The 17,206-nt window shown below is 41.1% G+C and overlaps 1 long non-coding RNA gene across 1 annotated transcript; it reads left to right on the plus strand.

The window, feature by feature from the left end:
* Nucleotides 1-3,298: 3,298 nt before the first annotated feature.
* LOC116534200 lies at nucleotides 3,299-6,471 on the plus strand. The gene is made up of 2 exons (XR_004261626.1): nucleotides 3,299-5,775; nucleotides 6,196-6,471. It is a non-coding gene; the product is annotated as an uncharacterized LOC116534200 (long non-coding RNA).
* Nucleotides 6,472-17,206: the final 10,735 nt, after the last annotated feature.

A 17,206-nucleotide genomic window follows, 5' to 3' on the forward strand; every position in this document is an offset into this window, starting at 1 on the left:
AGAAAGAAAGAAAGAAAGAAAGAAAGAAAGAAAGAAAGAAGGAAAGAAAGAAAGAAAAGAAAAGAAAAGAAAAGAAAAGAAAAGAAAAGAAAAGAAAAGAAAGAGAAAATGGACTCATAGGACCTTACTTAATCTGGGAACCAAGAAACATTAGCAATGACCTCCTAAAGAGAAGTATAACCCCAGGGTTTCTTCCTCACCGAGTTACAGACATAAAGACCATTTAAGGTGTCAGCGCTGCTTGCTGCAGCTCTGCAGGAGGGGCAGGGAAGACACCAGAGCTCAGGAGAGAAAAGCAGCTGGCTGCTGGTGAGATGGGAGGAGGACCTGAAGCAGCTTCATTGTCACCAGAAACCTGACCCTCTTCGGTTTAGCCAGATAATAACTGCCTTGGCTGGGGAATGTTAAGGAAACCTGCCAAGTTTGCAGTCTGCCTCTCAGCCTAGACAACCTTTGAGAGAGTAGTGTATCTCCTGAACTGGCAGAAATGAGAAAGAGCAGAGGGGAGAGCTAACATTTCTCGTTAGTACACCATGCAGACTGTCAAATAAGTTGCCCAATCTATTTTATTCTAACCGTGAGAAAGTACGACATCCGTAAACAGAGGAGAAGTTATAATTGTGGGGTTTAGAATTTAAGGAACTCCAAAATGGCTCCTCCGGATAAATTTATCTCTGCTAATCATTGTTTACCTCTGCTGTGTTCTTTTATTATTTATATTTTTAAGAATGAAATTAAATTTTTCCTTGTCATAAAAATAATACATGTACAGGGTTAAAAATTCCATCAGTACAAAGGATATACAAAGCTAAGTAAGTATTTCAACAATATAAACATGTAGAATCTTCCTAAATTCATCTATATCTTTAACTCTATCCCAGTAAAAATGCTATCAGAATATTTTAAGATGACACAAGGGAAAGCTAAAGTAAATTGGGAAAAGTAAATGTGCAAAAATAGTGATGAAAATTCTGAGAAAGAAAAATAACAGAGGAACATTTACCCTGAAAGATTAAAAATATAAAAGTATCATAATTAAAAGCTTGGTAGTGCCACAGGAATAGATACATTAATGGTATAAAATAGTATACAGAAATAGGCCCAAACGTACATGGAGCTGGAGTATAAAACAAAAGTTAGAATTTTAAGATCTGAGGGAAAAGATTACTAATAAATGGTGTTAAATCATTTACCTTAGTATCTAGAAAAAAATAAAATTGGATCCCTTTCTCATTTTTATTTTTGATGAAATCTCACTCTGTCGCCAGATTGGAGTGCAGTGGCATGGGACTACATGCACACGCCACCACGCCTGGGTAATTTTTTGTATTTTAGTAGATACGGGGCTTCACCATGTTGGCCAGGATGGTCTCCATCTCCTGACCTCGTGATCCACCCGCCTCAGTCTCCCAAAGTGCTGGAATTACAGGCGTGAGCCACCGCGCCCAGCTTCATTTCTTATACCAAACAAACTTCAGATGAATCACATTTTAACATTTAAAAATAAAACCATAAAAGTACTGAAAGAAAACATGGGGGAATTTTAAAAAATAATTCTGGGTGATGCTATAAACTGAATTGTGTTCCCCAAAATTCAGGTTTGAAGCTCTAACCCCTAGTATCTCTGAATGTGACTGTATATGCAGATAGAGTCTTTAAAAAGGTAATTAAGGCCGGGCGCGGTGGCTCAAGCCTGTAATCCCAGCACTTTGGGAGGCCGAGGCGGGTGGATCACGAGGTCAAGAGATCGAGACCATCCTGGTCAACACGATGAAACCCCGTCTCTACTAAAGCTACAAAAAATTAGCTGGGCATGGTGGCACGTGCCTGTAATCCCAGCTGCTCAGGAGGCTGAGGCAGGAGAATTGCCTGAACCCAGGAGGCGGAGGTTGCGGTGAGCCAAGATTGCGCCATTGCACTCCAGCCTGGGAAACAAGAGCGAAACTCCGTCTCAAAAAAAAAGGTAATTAAGTTAAAATGAAGTCGTTAGGGTGGGCCCTAATCCAGTGTGACTTGTGTCCTTATAAGGAGGAGATTAGGATCCAGGCAAGCAGGGGTTAAATCTTTCTAAGCAAGATACAAGGTTCAGAAGCCGTAAAAGAAATAGTTGATAAATTTAACTGCATAAAAATGGAAAATTTCTGCATAAAAGCAAAAACAAACTTTAGCAACAATAAAAAGCTCATCCACTCCCAATCAATTCAAAAAACAAATAATAAGTTGGGAAAACCTAGTGACACTTAAAGAGCTAATTTCCTTAGATTGCCAGATTTATTCATTCTCTCTCTTTCTCCCTCTCTCACTTTCTTCCTTTCAAACTGGAATTCCAAATTTTTATATGATATCTCCTGAAGGTTTCATGTTGAAAGCTAATTTGATTTTTAAACACACTGTACAAGCCAACACAGCATGGGGCTCCTGATTTGGGATCTCTGGTCTAGACCATCACCACAGGGGGCCTTCCCTTCAGCAGATCAGTCCAAAATGACCTATGAGTCTTCTTTAAGATCTCACTGCCACTGGGTGATGCAGGATGAGGATTCCTTTTTAGTCATCCAGAATCTCTCTCTCTCTCTCTCCCTCTCTCTCTCCCTCTCTCGCGCTCTCTCTCTCTCTCTCTCTCTCTCTCTCTCACACACACACACACACACACACACACACACACACACACAGAGGCATGCCCAATTAATATTCTCTCTCTCACACCAGTATATTTTGGAGCTGTATTATGGAAGGAGACCATTTCCCTATATGCAACATAATATGTGCTGACCCTTCCCTGCCCAAATGGGAACAGTGCTTTAGGTTTTTTGTGCAGGGCTGTGTGAGTCACTTCCTTTCTCCTCATAGTATATGGTAGCACAAGGCCCAGAGGGCTACCTGCAGAAGAACCGGGAGCCTTCCCAGAGCTGCCTGTTGATGGAAGGCTACACTGAGAACCTGAAATAGCATTCAAATGACTGCCTTCTCTGTACTTGAAGTCAAATCACATTCCCAGGCAGACATATCCAGAAGGGAAAGAAAAAACAGGAAAACTTACGATCCACTTGTACAAGAATCTCCTCCTATGAGCAAGTGTTAGGTGAGGGGATGAGATGCCTATCTCAGGGACCAGGCTGTAAAAATTCATAATTTGAATTTTTAACTATGGTTAATCTTGGGTAGTGGGATTTGGGATAAATTTGCTTTTATTATATGTAATTATCTGTATTTTCTGAATTTTCTACAGTGAACTCGTGTTGTTCTTACAAACAGGAAAAATGATAAATGCCATAAAAATCATTTTGAATATTAATCTTATCTTCCTAACAAGGCTAAATAAGCTCCGTGAGAGGGAGTCACTCATGTGTACATGGGGTATCCTTCCCCATACCTACAGTGTTGGGCTCACAGTATGCACTTAATGAACCTTCGCTGACAGTCATTGATTTGGAGTCTTCTCCAGAGCTAATCCTGATGAAGGTCACTAGGCAGAAGTCTTGCCTGGGTCAGAATGACCGTTGTGGAACTGAACGGAAAGCAGATCTGTGGGTTGGACTGGTTTTGCCCTGCACTGATCTTGCCCCTCGGGCACCCAGATTGGAAGTGCTGTTTTCCAGGACTCTGCACTGGCAGCCTGTCGTTTGGTATTATTTTTGACTTCGGTTAGTGTTTGCTGGTTTACAATAGGGTTTCTGCTCACAGGTTTAAAACTGATTGTGTTTATCATCTATCAGCTTGAATGTTATTTCAACCAAGAAGCCTCCCCTGATCTCCTTACCTAGAAGTAATATTTTCTTCCTCCAAGTTTTATTATATGCTTTTTACCTCCACATCATCCATCACTTTCTAAATTTGTGTTATAGTTATTTAGACACACATGTCATCTCCCCTCCTAGATTCTGTGTTTCCTGAAATTTGAATCCATTCTTCCATGGCTTGCTTTGTCCTATAATAAGATAACAGCTACCATGGTTCAAGAAGTTACTTGTGTGCCAAGCCCTTTACACGGGCAATCCTGCTTAAGCCTCACAACTACTTCCCATGAAGTATTTTTATCTGCATTTTACAAGTGATGAACCTGAAGTCCCAAAAGATTAATATAATATCTGGTATAAGGTGACAACAGTTACTGAGTGGTAGAGCCTGGATTTGAACTCAAGTAGCTTGACTTGAGAGTCTTAACCACCGGGTCATAGCACCTCTGAATAGTACTTTCTGCACATTATCAGCAGTAAAGATGCAGTAGACCCCTGTTAAATGAATTCATTAATCAGTTCATTCATGATCCAAGAATGTTGGGCAGCTGTTAGGAGACCATCCCAGTTTCAGATGCCTCTTCCGACCTACACCTTAGGACAGCTCAAACTGTAAAGGACTTAGGAATAAAATCAGAGTTAGATCCTTTCATATCCAAACCACTATCAAACTGAGTTCCACCAAGACTAACATTAGTGACATTAGAATTAACTCAAGACATTGCTTCACAGTGCCATGCAGACCTAGCTGAGTCTGATAACTTCCTAAAAAGGAGAGGTTACACATCTCAAAGACCTGAATTACGTAACTCTTTGAACTGCGGTGTTTGTTGTGTGTGTCAGAGGGAGAGGGCGGCCATTTCTGCCTTGTAGGGTTATTGTGAGGTTTAATGAGATAATGTGAAGTGCCCAGAACAGTGCTTGGTACATAGAAAGAACTTCACACGTTAACACTACCCTCCCCTCTAGCCTCATCTCTGCTTTGCAGCTAAGCTGAAAGAAGGCACAAAGCCAAGAGGAGAGATGAAAGATGACAGCTGGCAAGACAAGAGATGTTAGTCAGATTCCACAGGGTTACGTGATTGTGAATCAGAGGTGTCAAGGTCCACTCCCAAGATTCCAAAGAGCAGCTTTTAGTCTTGGCAGGAAAAGTTAGGCAGGAGAGGGATCAGTGAGAGACCTAATGGAAGAAAGAGGAAGTATTTATTCCAGGCAGAGGGAGAAATTGGTCCATGGGATTCTTTTACTGTGATGAGTGACTATTTTGTTGGCCAGAATTGGATTAGTTCAAGGGCATTCAAAGATCTACAGATCTCACTGAGTTGTCTGCATTTTATTGAGGAAGGGAAGATTAATTGCAGGCACCTGCCAGTCTAGTCATCCCACTTAATGTAACCAGTCCCAGAAAATTCCTCTCTCATTCCAGAAACCACTAAGTCTCCTGACTGTATGAAGTTTGCACGTCTGTCTGGAAAAAGGCAGTTTGGGCCTCATTCTTCCCAAGCAGTAGACAAAGCCAATCTCAACAAAGCTGGAAGTTTGTCCTAAGAATCTGGAAGGTCACTTAAAACATATTTCGACAACCTATGTCTTAGATAAAGCTCCACAGAAACAGACTCCTAGACAGAGATGTGCATGCAGAGCTCGTTGCTTTGTTGTTTATGGGGAGTACAGAGTGACAACTCCTGGGAGTAAGGGAAGCAGAGTTGGACAGAGGGAGAAGTTGAACTGTAGTATCGTTGCTATAGAGGCTTCCGCTGGGCCTTGGGGGGCACAGAATGACAAAAGCGCTAAGTTACCCCCAATGAGACAAGATGTGGGCCTTTGTATCCCTTAGAGACCATTCATTTGATGCTGCCTGACCCCAAGGAAGGGGTGCAGCCTCATGCAAGGCCCTTGCTGAGAGCCATTCCAGGAGAAGGATTCAGCTATGAGGCGCCGACAGCTAGCAGTGTAGCTGCAAGGATCCGAATATCCACCACAGCCTGCTGTGCAACTCTGAGTCATATTAAAAACTCAAAACCTACTAGACATGTTGGTATGTTGATTTATTTTTTATTTTTAGAAACAAGGTCTCACTCTATCACACAGACTGGAGTGCAGCAGCACTTTAACCTTGAATTCCTAGGCTCAAACAAGCCTCTTACCTCAGCCTCACAAATAAGGATTGCTGGAGCCCGGGAGGTCAAGGCTACAGGAAGCTATGAGTATGCCACTGCACTCTAGCCCAGGTAACAACAACAACAAAATAGCCTTATTTGTCAAGCCCTTGGAAGAAAAGATGAGAGCTTATTAGATGTTGGCAAAAATAAAATAAAGAAAGAAATAGACAAGCGATATCACCCACCCACTGGTTCCCTCTATGGCTGACCCCTTATATTTCCAAAGCATTTTTCTTGTGTATATTATTTAGAATCTGTCTTATATTAAATAACTTTTTATTTTGTTTGTTTTTCAGAGACCCAATGCTTGCTAATGTTCGTCTGTTTTTGGAGTTGGTGTCTGGCTTCTCCACCAGTTGTGAGTTCCTGGAAAGGAGATCTCAAGACCTATTTCATTTTCCTCCTAGTGAAGGATGATATTCATAATAGTTGATGCTCAGTACAGCACAGGCACTGACCAATTCAAACTGACACAGGTTTTAAGCAATTTGCATGGCAATATTGCTGTATAGAGCTGAATATTTGTTCTACACATAGAAGGCATCCAATAAACAATTTTGAATTGAATTTTATTGGTTTTGTACTTGGCTGTGGTATCTAATGGCCTTCTTTCAGAAGGCAAGTAGCTTTTCATTTTTTTGTCAAAATGCGATCTTTTTTTTTTTTTTTTCTCCCCCCAGACGGAGTTTCGCTCTTGTTACCCAGGCTGGAGTGCAACGGCACGATCTTGGCTCACCGCAACCTCCACCTCCTGGGTTCAGGCAATTCTCCTGTCCCAGCCTCCTGAGTCGCTGGGATTACAGGCACACACCACCATGCCCAGCTAATTTTTTATATTTTTAGTAGAGACGGGGTTTCACCATGTTGACCAGAATGGTCTCGATCTCTTGACCTCGTGATCCACCCGCCTCGGCCTCCCACAGTGCTGGGATTATAGGCTTGAGCCACCGCGCCCGGCCCAAAATACGATCTTAATGATTTTTCCTCCTTGATTTAGATTCTACAGGTATCTGCAAGTAATTTCAAAGAACTTTGTAAAAAACAAGACACTCTGCACCTGCAGTGCCCAATATATAGCCTCCAGCCACACGTATAAGGTTGCTAGGTAAAATATGATGTGCTCAGTTAAATTTGAATTTCAGATAAAAAAGAATAATTTTATAGTACATGTGTGTTCCAGGCAATATTTGGAGTGTACTTCAGCCACAGAATTATTTGTTGCTTATTTGTAACTGATAATTAACTGAGCATCCTGTACTTTATTTGTTAAATCTGATAACCCTACTCATGAGTATCTAAATTTAACTTAATTAAAATTTAATTTAAAATTTAGTTCTTAAGTCTACTAGCCACATTTTAAGTGCTCAATAGCCACATATGGCTAATAGTTACCATCTTGAACAGTACAAATATAGAACAGCTCCATAATCACAGAATGTTCCATTGGACATCACTTTTGCCAAGCAAAAGATAGCTTGTAAAACAACTATTTTACAGTTTGTAAAAAAACTATATTTGAGGCCGGGTGCGGTGGCTCAAGCCTGTAATCCCAGCACTTTGGGAGGCCGAGGCGGGTGGATCACGAGGTCAAGAGATCGAGACCATCCTGGTCAACATGGTGAAACCCCGTCTCTACTAAAAACACAAAAAATTAGCTGGGCATGGTGGCGCGTGCCTGTAATCCCAGCTACTCAGGAGGCTGAGGCAGGAGAATTGCCTGAACCTAGGAGGCGGAGGTTGCGGTGAGCTGAGATCGCGCCGTTGCACTCCAGCCTGGGTAACAAGAGTGAAACTCTGTCTCAAAAAAAAAAAAAAAAAAAAAAAAAAAAAACTATATTTGAGGCTGGGAAACTGCCAGGAAACCCTAGAAGGTCCCTTCTGACATTGCCAAGCCACAGTCTTCCTGTTCATCTGTTACTCTTACTGAATATGCAAGGTGTTTGATGAAAAGGTAGAAGGCATCTTTGTTTCAGAAAAACGAGTTGATATGAGAGAAGCAGCTTTTGGGGATCTATGTTTGTAGAGACAATAGTTCTACTTTCCTTCTGCACTACCAGGAAATAAGCTAGCTATCAGTCCAAAGCAAGCCAAATTTTAAAAGCTCCTAAATGAAAAACGAGTGTATATCACTTACTAGTATTATTATTCATAGATTCTCTTAATAATCAGAGAGCATCATCAACTAGAATATCTGCTTAGAGCTCAAGTTGTTGATGAACTTCGTAAACACGGCAGAAGTACTGCCTCTCTTAATTAGCCTTTTGGGAAAAAACCACGTTTTGAATTGCTGCCTATGGCCCTGGGAATCTTTTAAGAGCAGGAGCCGATTAAGATCTAGAAGAGATATGTGCCAAAGGCTGATTTTTACATGTGACTTGGCAAGTCTTAACAGAATCTGCCTGTCATACCGAATACGACCAGCTAAAAGTATATGAAGCCTGTATCAACGTCAAAGGCAGAAATCATAAAGAAAACAATTGATAGGTTTAACACAAGGTACTAAAAAGCTGTACATGAAAGTTATAAAAAGTAGGCCAGCCAGGAGTTCAAGTCCAGCCTGGGCAACATAGCCAGAATCCATCTCTAAAAAGAAAAAATAAGATATTAAAAGAAAAATAAGGGTAGATGACTTACATTTGAAAATATTGTTATGTATGTGACATAGTTGGCACACAGTAAATAGCCTTCATATGAATAAATGTCTATGAAAGAATGTTTGACTTCAGGACTAATCTAAGAACTACAAATTAAAATATAACAGCCATACTTCATTTTCACCTGTCAGCTTGGCAGTAATGAAATAAAAAATTAATACCCAGTGTTGGTAATGATGAGGAGAAATGTGCCATAGCACGACACATCACTGATGGGAACGTAAAGTGGTGTAAACTTTTTGACGGGCAAGTTGACAACATTTGAAAAAAGTTTGTCCAAAACCTTTGACACAGCAATTTCATTCTGAGGTAGTTATTCCAAGAGAATACTTACAAATGCCCAAACCTATGTATTCAATGGCAATGTAGATGATATACTATTAGTCCATTCTCATATTGCTATAAATAAATATTTGAGATTGGACAACTTGTAAAGAAAAGAGGTTTAACTGGCTCATGGTTCTGCGGTCTGTACAGGAAGTATAGTTGCGTCTGCTTTTGGGGAGGCCTCAGAAAACTTACAATCATGGTGGAAGGCAAATTTGAAGCAGGCATGTCTTATATGGCCGGAGCAGAAAGAAGAGAGAGCGCGGGGGGCGGGGGGGAGGTGCCACACACTTTTAAACAGCCAGACCTCATGAGAACTCTTATCACCAGAACCACACCAAAGGGGGAAATCCGTCCCCACTATCCCGTCACCTCCCACCAGGCCCCACTCCAACCTTGGGGATTACAATTTGATGTGAGATTTGGGCAGGGACACAAATCCAAACCATATCAACACATACGTTTTGTTGGTTTGTTGGGTCAATCCTTGTAATGCCCTCTTGATCTCAGTGTTTGCTAAAAGACACAGACACAAGATGCCACTACTACAGAATTATCCAAGTTGAAGATACAAAAGAGTTCCTTCTTTGGCCTCTGGCATTCTGGCTATGTGGCTGGGATTCTAGAACTATTAGTAGCCATGTCTTCCATCAGAATTTAGTCAACATATAGAAGTAGAGATCAGCTGGAGAGATGGAGAAAGATAAAACATACTGGTGTGATTTGAGATGATCTATCCAGTTAATCTTAAGGCCAGTGTATTTTCTTCCTTTCTAGGGTTGGATTACATGAGCCAATTAATTCTACTTTTTATTTTATTTTATTTTTTTGCTCTGTTGCCCAGGCTGGAGTGCAATGGCACGGTCTCGGCTCACTGCAAACTCTGTTTTTTCAGTTTCAAGCAATTCTCCTGCCTCGGCCTCCCGAGTATCTGGGATTACAGGTGCCCGCCATCACGCCCGGCTAATTGTGTTTTTAGTAGAGCTGGGGTTTCACCACGTTGACCAGGCTGGTCTCGAATTCCTGATCTCGTGATCCACCCTCCTTGGCCTCCCAAAGTGCTGGGATTACAGAAGTGAGCCACTGCTCCAGGCCTAATTCTACCTTTTTTGCCAAACAAAACGTGAGTGTGGATGTCTACTTCTGACAAAGATGGAATAACAGTGATCAAATTTGCCTTCCCACTAAACACTTAGACAAAATATATTTTTAAAAATTAACTGTTTTCAAGACGTCAGACATCAGGCCATGAAGAACAATAATTTATGAGAGATAGGAAACAAAGGAGGTAAGCCCTATGATTGCCCAGCTTACTGCCCAGAGAAAGTTTTTGGGTGGTGGCACAGAAAGGTGGAACCTAGGTAGAGCCTACTGGAGCCTGAGGTGAGGAGATGGAGCTGAGAGTCCAGGGTGACCCAGACAGCTAGAGTCAACAGGGCAGAATACCAGATAGGAGAGTGCTGCACAGGGAGAGAAAAAAAACTCACAGCAACAGCAAATCCACAGATCTTCAGAAGGTCCCCCTTGAGTACACAGCACAGTACTTGATAGGACATGAATGTGAGGATACTGCTCCAGGCTGGGGACAGAACCACCTGAAAGTATTGAGGCCCCAGTAGCTAGAACTCACATGGGGCCAGAAGTAGTGTCTGTTCCCACCTGGCATATTGGAAGTCTATTATTCACAGGGCATGGTTGAAGTACTCAGAAGGGTCTTGCCTCAGTTCTGGACCAAAATTGTCCCTAGCCTAAAGGCTGCTCTGGTTCTGCCTAACAAATCTTAAAAACAAGGCCTTAAAGGATCAAACTGTTTCCAAATAACTGTGTCCCAGAACTAACTCCAAAATATTTGTTGGGGCTGGGTGTGGTGGCTCACGCCTGTAATCCCAGCACTTTGGGAGGTTGAGGCAGCCGGATTGCCTGAGCTCAAGAGTTCGAGACCAGCCCGGGCAACATGGTGAAACCTCGTCTCTACTAAAATACCAAAAATTAGCCGGGTGTGACGGCATGCACCTGTAGTCCCAGCTACTCAGGAGGCTGAGGCAGGAGAATTGCTTGAACCCGGAAGGCAGAGGTTGTAGTGAGCTGAGATTGCACCATTTGTACTCCAGCAACAAGAGCGAACCTACATTTGAAAAAATAAATAAATAAAAATAAAAATAAAAAATAAAAGTATCCATGTTTAGTGTGTATCAGTACTTCATTATTTTTTTGTCTAATATTCAATTGTATGGATATACCACATTTTATCTATTTATTAATTGATGGACATTTGGGTTGGCTGTTATAAATAATACTGCTATGAACATTCATGTACAAGTTATTGTGTGGATATATGTCTTTATTTTTGTGAGTATGTACCTTGGAGTGGAATCGCTGGAACAAGCTAGAATTGCCAAAATTATATGGCAAATTTGTGTTGAACCTTTTTGTTGTTGTTGTTTGAGACAGAGTCTTGTTGTGCAGGCTGGAGTGCAGTGGTGCGATGATGGCTCAGTGAAGCCTTGGCCCCACGGGCTCAAGCCATCCTCCCACCCCACCTGTAGTAGCTGGGACTACAGGTGTGTGCCACCACATTTGGCTAATTTTTAATTTTTGTTTTTTAGATATGGGGTCTCACTAGGATAGTTTTGAACTCCTGGGCTCAAGGGATCTTCCTGCCACAGCCTCCCAAAGTGCTGGGATTACAGGCATAAGTAACCGGCCCCCACTTGTGTTGAACCTTTTGAGGAAGTGCCAGACTGTTTTCCAAGTCAGTGGAATGTATATCATCTGATGTCCACCGATAGTAAATGAGGGTTCAATTTCTTCACATCCTCATCAATACTTATTATCTTTATTTATTTATTTATTTTTTTGAGATGGAGTCTCGCTCTGTCACCCAAGCTGGAGTGCAATGGTGAAATCTTGGCTCAGTGCAAATTCCACCTCCCTAGTTCAAGTGATTCTTTTGCCTCAGCCTCCCAAGTAGCTCCCACCAAACCCGGCTAATTTTTGTCTTTTTAGTAGAGATGGGGTTTCACCATGTTAACCAGGCTGGTCTCGAACTCCTGACCTCAGGTAATCCACCTGCCCCAGTCTCCCAAAATGCTGAGATTACAGGCATGAGCCACTGTGCCCCGTCTATCTTTTGATTATAGTCATCTTAGTGGATGTGATCAGTACATTATTATGGTTTTGACTGTCATCTATCCAGTAGCATCTTTTCATGTGTTAATTGAACATTTGTGTGTATGTATATTGTGTGTGTGTGTGTGTGTGTGTGTGTGTGTGTGTGTGTGTGTGTGTGTGTGTATAGGTTCTTTTTAGAGACAGAGTCTCACTCTGTCACCTAGGTTGAAGTACAGTGGCACAATCATCCTTAAACACCTGGGCTTAAGCAATCCTCCCACCTCAGCCTCTCAATTAGCAGCCTAATCGTCACGAAGATTTACTCCTGTTTTCTTCTAAGCATTTTATGGTTGTACCTCTTACAATTAGGTCTATAATCTGCTCTGAGCTAACTTTTGTGTATGGTGTGAGGTAGGTGTTCAGTTTCATTCTTTTGCCAGTGGCTATCTAATTGTCGCAGCACCGTTTGTTGAAAAGACTATTCTTTCTCCCATTGAATTGGATTCTTTCTTGTCACCCTTGTTGGAAATTAATTTGTCATAAATATGAGGGATTATTTCTGAATGCTCAATTCTATTTCATCAATCTCTACGTTTATTCTATCCTAATACCACACTGTCTTGATTACTGTAGCTTTGTAGAATGTTTTGAAATCAAGAAGTGTGCTTTAACTTTGTTCTTCTTTTTCACAACTGTGTTGATGGTTCTCTTGAAATTTTACACAAATTTTAGTATTAGCTTGTCAATTTTTGCAAAGAAGCTAGGTGGAATTTTAATGGATCACATGGAATCTATAGTTTAATTTAGAAGTATTTTCATCTTAACAATATTAAGTCCTCTAAAAAGCACATGAGATTTTTAAAATTTATTTAGGCATTTAACTTCCTTTCACAATGTTTTGTAGTTTTTTTTAAAGACTAGTCAAGTGTAGTAGTGAGAAGGGGAAAAAATAAACCAGGGAGTTTACAAGATGTGTCAAGTTTTGTAATTTTTAGAGTGTAAGTTTTGAGAATAAGTTTAGAGTATAAGTTTTGTACTTATTTTGTTAATCTTATTTCTAAGTGTTTTATTCTTTTTTATGCTATTGTAAATGGAATTACAGGGGCCAGACACGGTGGCTCACGCCTGTAATCCCAGTACTTTTGAAGTCAGAGGCGGGTGGATCACTTGAGGCCAGGAATTTGAGACCAGACTGGCCAACATGGTGAAACCCTGTCACTACTAAAAATACAAAAATTAGCTGAGCGTGGTGATGCATGCCTGTAGTCCCAGCTACTAGGAAGGTTGAAGCATGAGAATTTCTTGAAGCTGGGAGGCGGGGGTCGCAGTGAGCCAAGATTGCACCACTGGAGAGAGAGAGAGGTAGAGAGAGAGAGTGAGAGAGAGAGAGAGAGACTCTGTCTTAAATAAATAAATAAATAAATAAATGGAATTACAATACAATAAATGTCAGGATCTTGAGCAAATAACTTTATTTCCTTAGGCCACAGTTTCCTTATCTATTTTTGAAAAGTGGCTGGGATTCCCAAATAGGACAAGATTTAATAAGTGCTCTTCAAGCTTCTTCTAAGACCCTGTTTTATGATTCTATTTAAGTCACTTTTTTTTCTCCAGGAAGGTACTATTTCATATGTCCCATTAAATGCAACCCAAAAAATACAAGGTAGATAAAAACACTTTTCATTCTTATTTTGGGATGATGGGAAGGGGTGCTAAGAAATCTGTTTAACAAAGTTAAGGATTAGGAAATGACAGACTCCTGGAGTTGAAAGGGTCCTTAGAGGTCATTCATTCCGGTCTAAGGTCCAGCGTGGAAATTGCCCTTGGTATCACTGACTGATGATCCAGCTCCTGCTTGAACATTTTCTATAACAAGGACTTCACTGACTCACAGAACAGTTTACTCCAATTATGAAAGCTATAATTATTAGCAAATTGTTACATATATATGCACACACACGTGTGTGTATGTGTATGTGTATGTATATATACATATATCTATATATCTATATCTATATCTATATCTATATCTATATCTATATCTATATCTTTTTTTCTTTTTGAGACAAAGTCTTACTCTGTCACCCAGGCAGAATGCAGTGGTGCCATCTCGGCTCACTGCAATCTCCACTCCTGGGTTCAAGTGATTCTTCTGCCTCAGCCTCCCAAGGAGCTGAAATTACAGGCACGCGCCACCAAGCCCAGCTCATTTTTGTATTTTTAGTGGAGATGAGGTTTTACCATATTGGCCAGGCTGGTCTTAAACTCCTGACCTCGTGATCCGCCTGCCTTGGCCTCCCAAAGTGCTAGGATTACAGGCTTGAGCCACTGTGCCCAGCAAATTGTTGCTTATATTAAAGCTGAAATCTGTCTCCTTGTAACTTCCACCCTTCTGCTTGTTGAAACCATCCAGAATAAATCTAATCTATTTTACACACACAAGTCCTTCAGACATATGAAGAATGTCATCTCATCCCCAATGCAAATTATCTTATTCATGCTATGTTTCCCAGGTTTCTTCAATAAGGATGTGATTTCCAAACCTTTTGCCATCCCAGGCTCCAATATTTGACCCTTGTTTTATTAATTTCTTCTTTAAAAATAATGGTTGGGCTGGGTGCATTGGCTCATACCTGTAATCCCAGCACATTTGGAAGCTGAGGTAGGAGGATTGCTTGAGTCCAGGAATTCTAGGCCAGCCTAAACATCATGGTGGGATTGTCTCTACAAAAAATTTAAAAATTATCTGAGTGCGGTGGTGTGTGCCTGTAGTTTCAGCTAATTGGGAGGCTGAAGGGTAAGGATCACTTCAACCAGGGACTTTGAGGCTGCAATGAGCCATGATCCCACCACTGTGACAGAGTGAGACCCTGTTTCCAAAAAAAAAAATTTTTTTAATAGTGGTCAGTGCTGGACACAGTGGTCCACCTATAGGTCTAGTACTTTGGGAGGCTGAGATAGAAGGATCACTTGACCCCAGGCATTCAAGACCGGCCTGGACAACATAGTGAGATCCTGTCTCTAAAATTAAAAATAAATAGTGGCCAGAACTGAGCATCATACTAGCTACAGATTAATGCTTTTTTTTTTTTTTTTTTTGAGATGGAGTCTCACTCTGTTGCCAGGCTGGAGTGCAGTGAAGCAATCTTGGCTCACTGCAACCTCCACCTCCCAGGTTCAAGCGATTCTCCTGCCTCAGTCTCCTGAGTAGTTGGGACTACAGGTATGCACCACCACACCCAGCTAATTTTTTTGTATTTCTGGTAGAGATGGGGTTTCACCATGTTGGCCAGGATGGTCTCGATCTCCTGACCTTGTGATCCACCCGCCTTGGCCTCCCAAAGTGCTGACATTACAGGTGTGAGCCACCATGCCTGACAATGCCTCTTAAGCTCCTTTTTTTTTGAGGAAGTAGGGATCAAACACACCTTTGGGAATCTAATGAAAACTATGCACCCTTCCCATAAAAGAATATAGGCACAAAATTCTTTTTATGCTGGGCATGATATTAACATTAACAAAACAAACCAACCAAGCCCATGTATTTGAAAATTTAGTTTGTGTTTCTTTCAGTGTTTACTGAGTCATTAAGATGTTGAATAGTATAGATCAAAGACAAAATTTGGCATATGCCTGAGGTCCTCCCTCCATCCAGCTGTGCTCTTGATATCTTCTAGCTCATATTTCTCCATTGTGCCTAAGAAAATATTCTAATAGACTTCGTAGTAAGCCTGATAGACTTTGTAAAAGGACACCATGTCTTATAGCATTTCCCTGATTCAGCAGGTTAGTGTTCTTATCAGAAAAGGAGATGGGCCTTATAATAAGGAGTTAGATTTAGAGTTTGATAACATATTTATCATTTTATGTGACAGTTGTGCTCCTAAGATTTGTGAAAATAATACATGAATAATAACCAACATATATAGAACTTACTAATAGAGGCTGTTCTAAAGGATTTACAGCCACTTGCTAATTTAATCTAACAACTGATGCAGTGGGTGCTACTATTATCCCCATTTTATTGATAAGGGAAGAGGCGGAGGGAAGTAAAGGAGCTTGGACAAGTTAAATAGCTACTAAGTGACAGAGCCAGGGTTTGAACCCAGGGTTTGTCTAGAGGATTCATGTGTATATACAGCCTGGTCATTAAAAAATCTCGGACTTCAAGGAACATTGAACTTTTAATACTTATCTGCAAATTTAGTTTCTTCTCTCTGGATGTCTATCCTGGTTCCACACTATTTATTTGTCAAAGAGAAAGAATAGAGCACTCTTAGCACTTGTTATTTGCCCGGGAAAATATGTTTTAAGGTAGGCAAGTTTTTTTCTAACCAGGAAATATGAGAGGGGGAAAATCCTAACATTTACTAAGATTCAATGCCTTGGGTCTAGATGGAGGTTATATTTGGACATACAATAACCTACTAGTCAAGTTAGTCACTGGGTAGGTGCCTCTACAGTCGAACTCATCCCCTTTCTGTCTCCCAGGTTCTCCATCTATTTTATCCCCGTTTGCACCCTTCCTCAAAGGGACTGTGGGAGAAGGAGGATAAGCGTATGACGTAGTGCGAGCTTTGAGTTTGAGAAACAGATACTAGAAAAATACAAGATGCCATTAGAAGTTATCTGTCCTGAACAATAAGCCATTGAAGACCAACAAACAGGCCAGGCACAGTGTCATGCACCTGTAGACCTAGGTATTGGGGAGGCTGAGGTGGGAGGATCATTTGAGCCCAGGAGTTGGGGGCAGCGAGCTGAGATCACGCCACTGCACTCCAGCCTGGGCGATGTAGTTAGACCCTGTTCCTCCTCCCCCCAAAAAAGAAAAAACAAAAAGACCAATAAACACAGTTTGGAGTTAAAACTGCAGTAAAATAACCAACTTGAGTGGGCCATTGCATCACCTTTTAAAAACACAGACATGCAAGCCCAGGTAGAGAACTAATCCTAAATTGAATGTGAGGATTACGCCAGCCAGCCTCGTTTAAATTGAGTCACATAAATTGCCGGTGTAACTCCAGGGATTTTAACTGTGAAGTGGACTGTTGTCAGGATCAAGCCGGTCAGTCTTTATTTGACACAACATTGACTGTCCCTAGTGCCTTTATTTTTCCCTAAAAAATATAAAACTGACTGGGAAGGCCCTTTAAAACTCCAGTTAATATCACATAAATAGTAAAAGCTTACAGTGTGTTAGAAGCTGACAAGCTAT

The sequence above is a fragment of the Sapajus apella genome, unplaced genomic scaffold (genome assembly GCF_009761245.1).
Source record: "Sapajus apella isolate SASKATOON/1434 unplaced genomic scaffold, GSC_monkey_1.0 scaffold86, whole genome shotgun sequence".
Classification (NCBI taxonomy): Eukaryota; Metazoa; Chordata; class Mammalia; order Primates; family Cebidae; genus Sapajus; species Sapajus apella.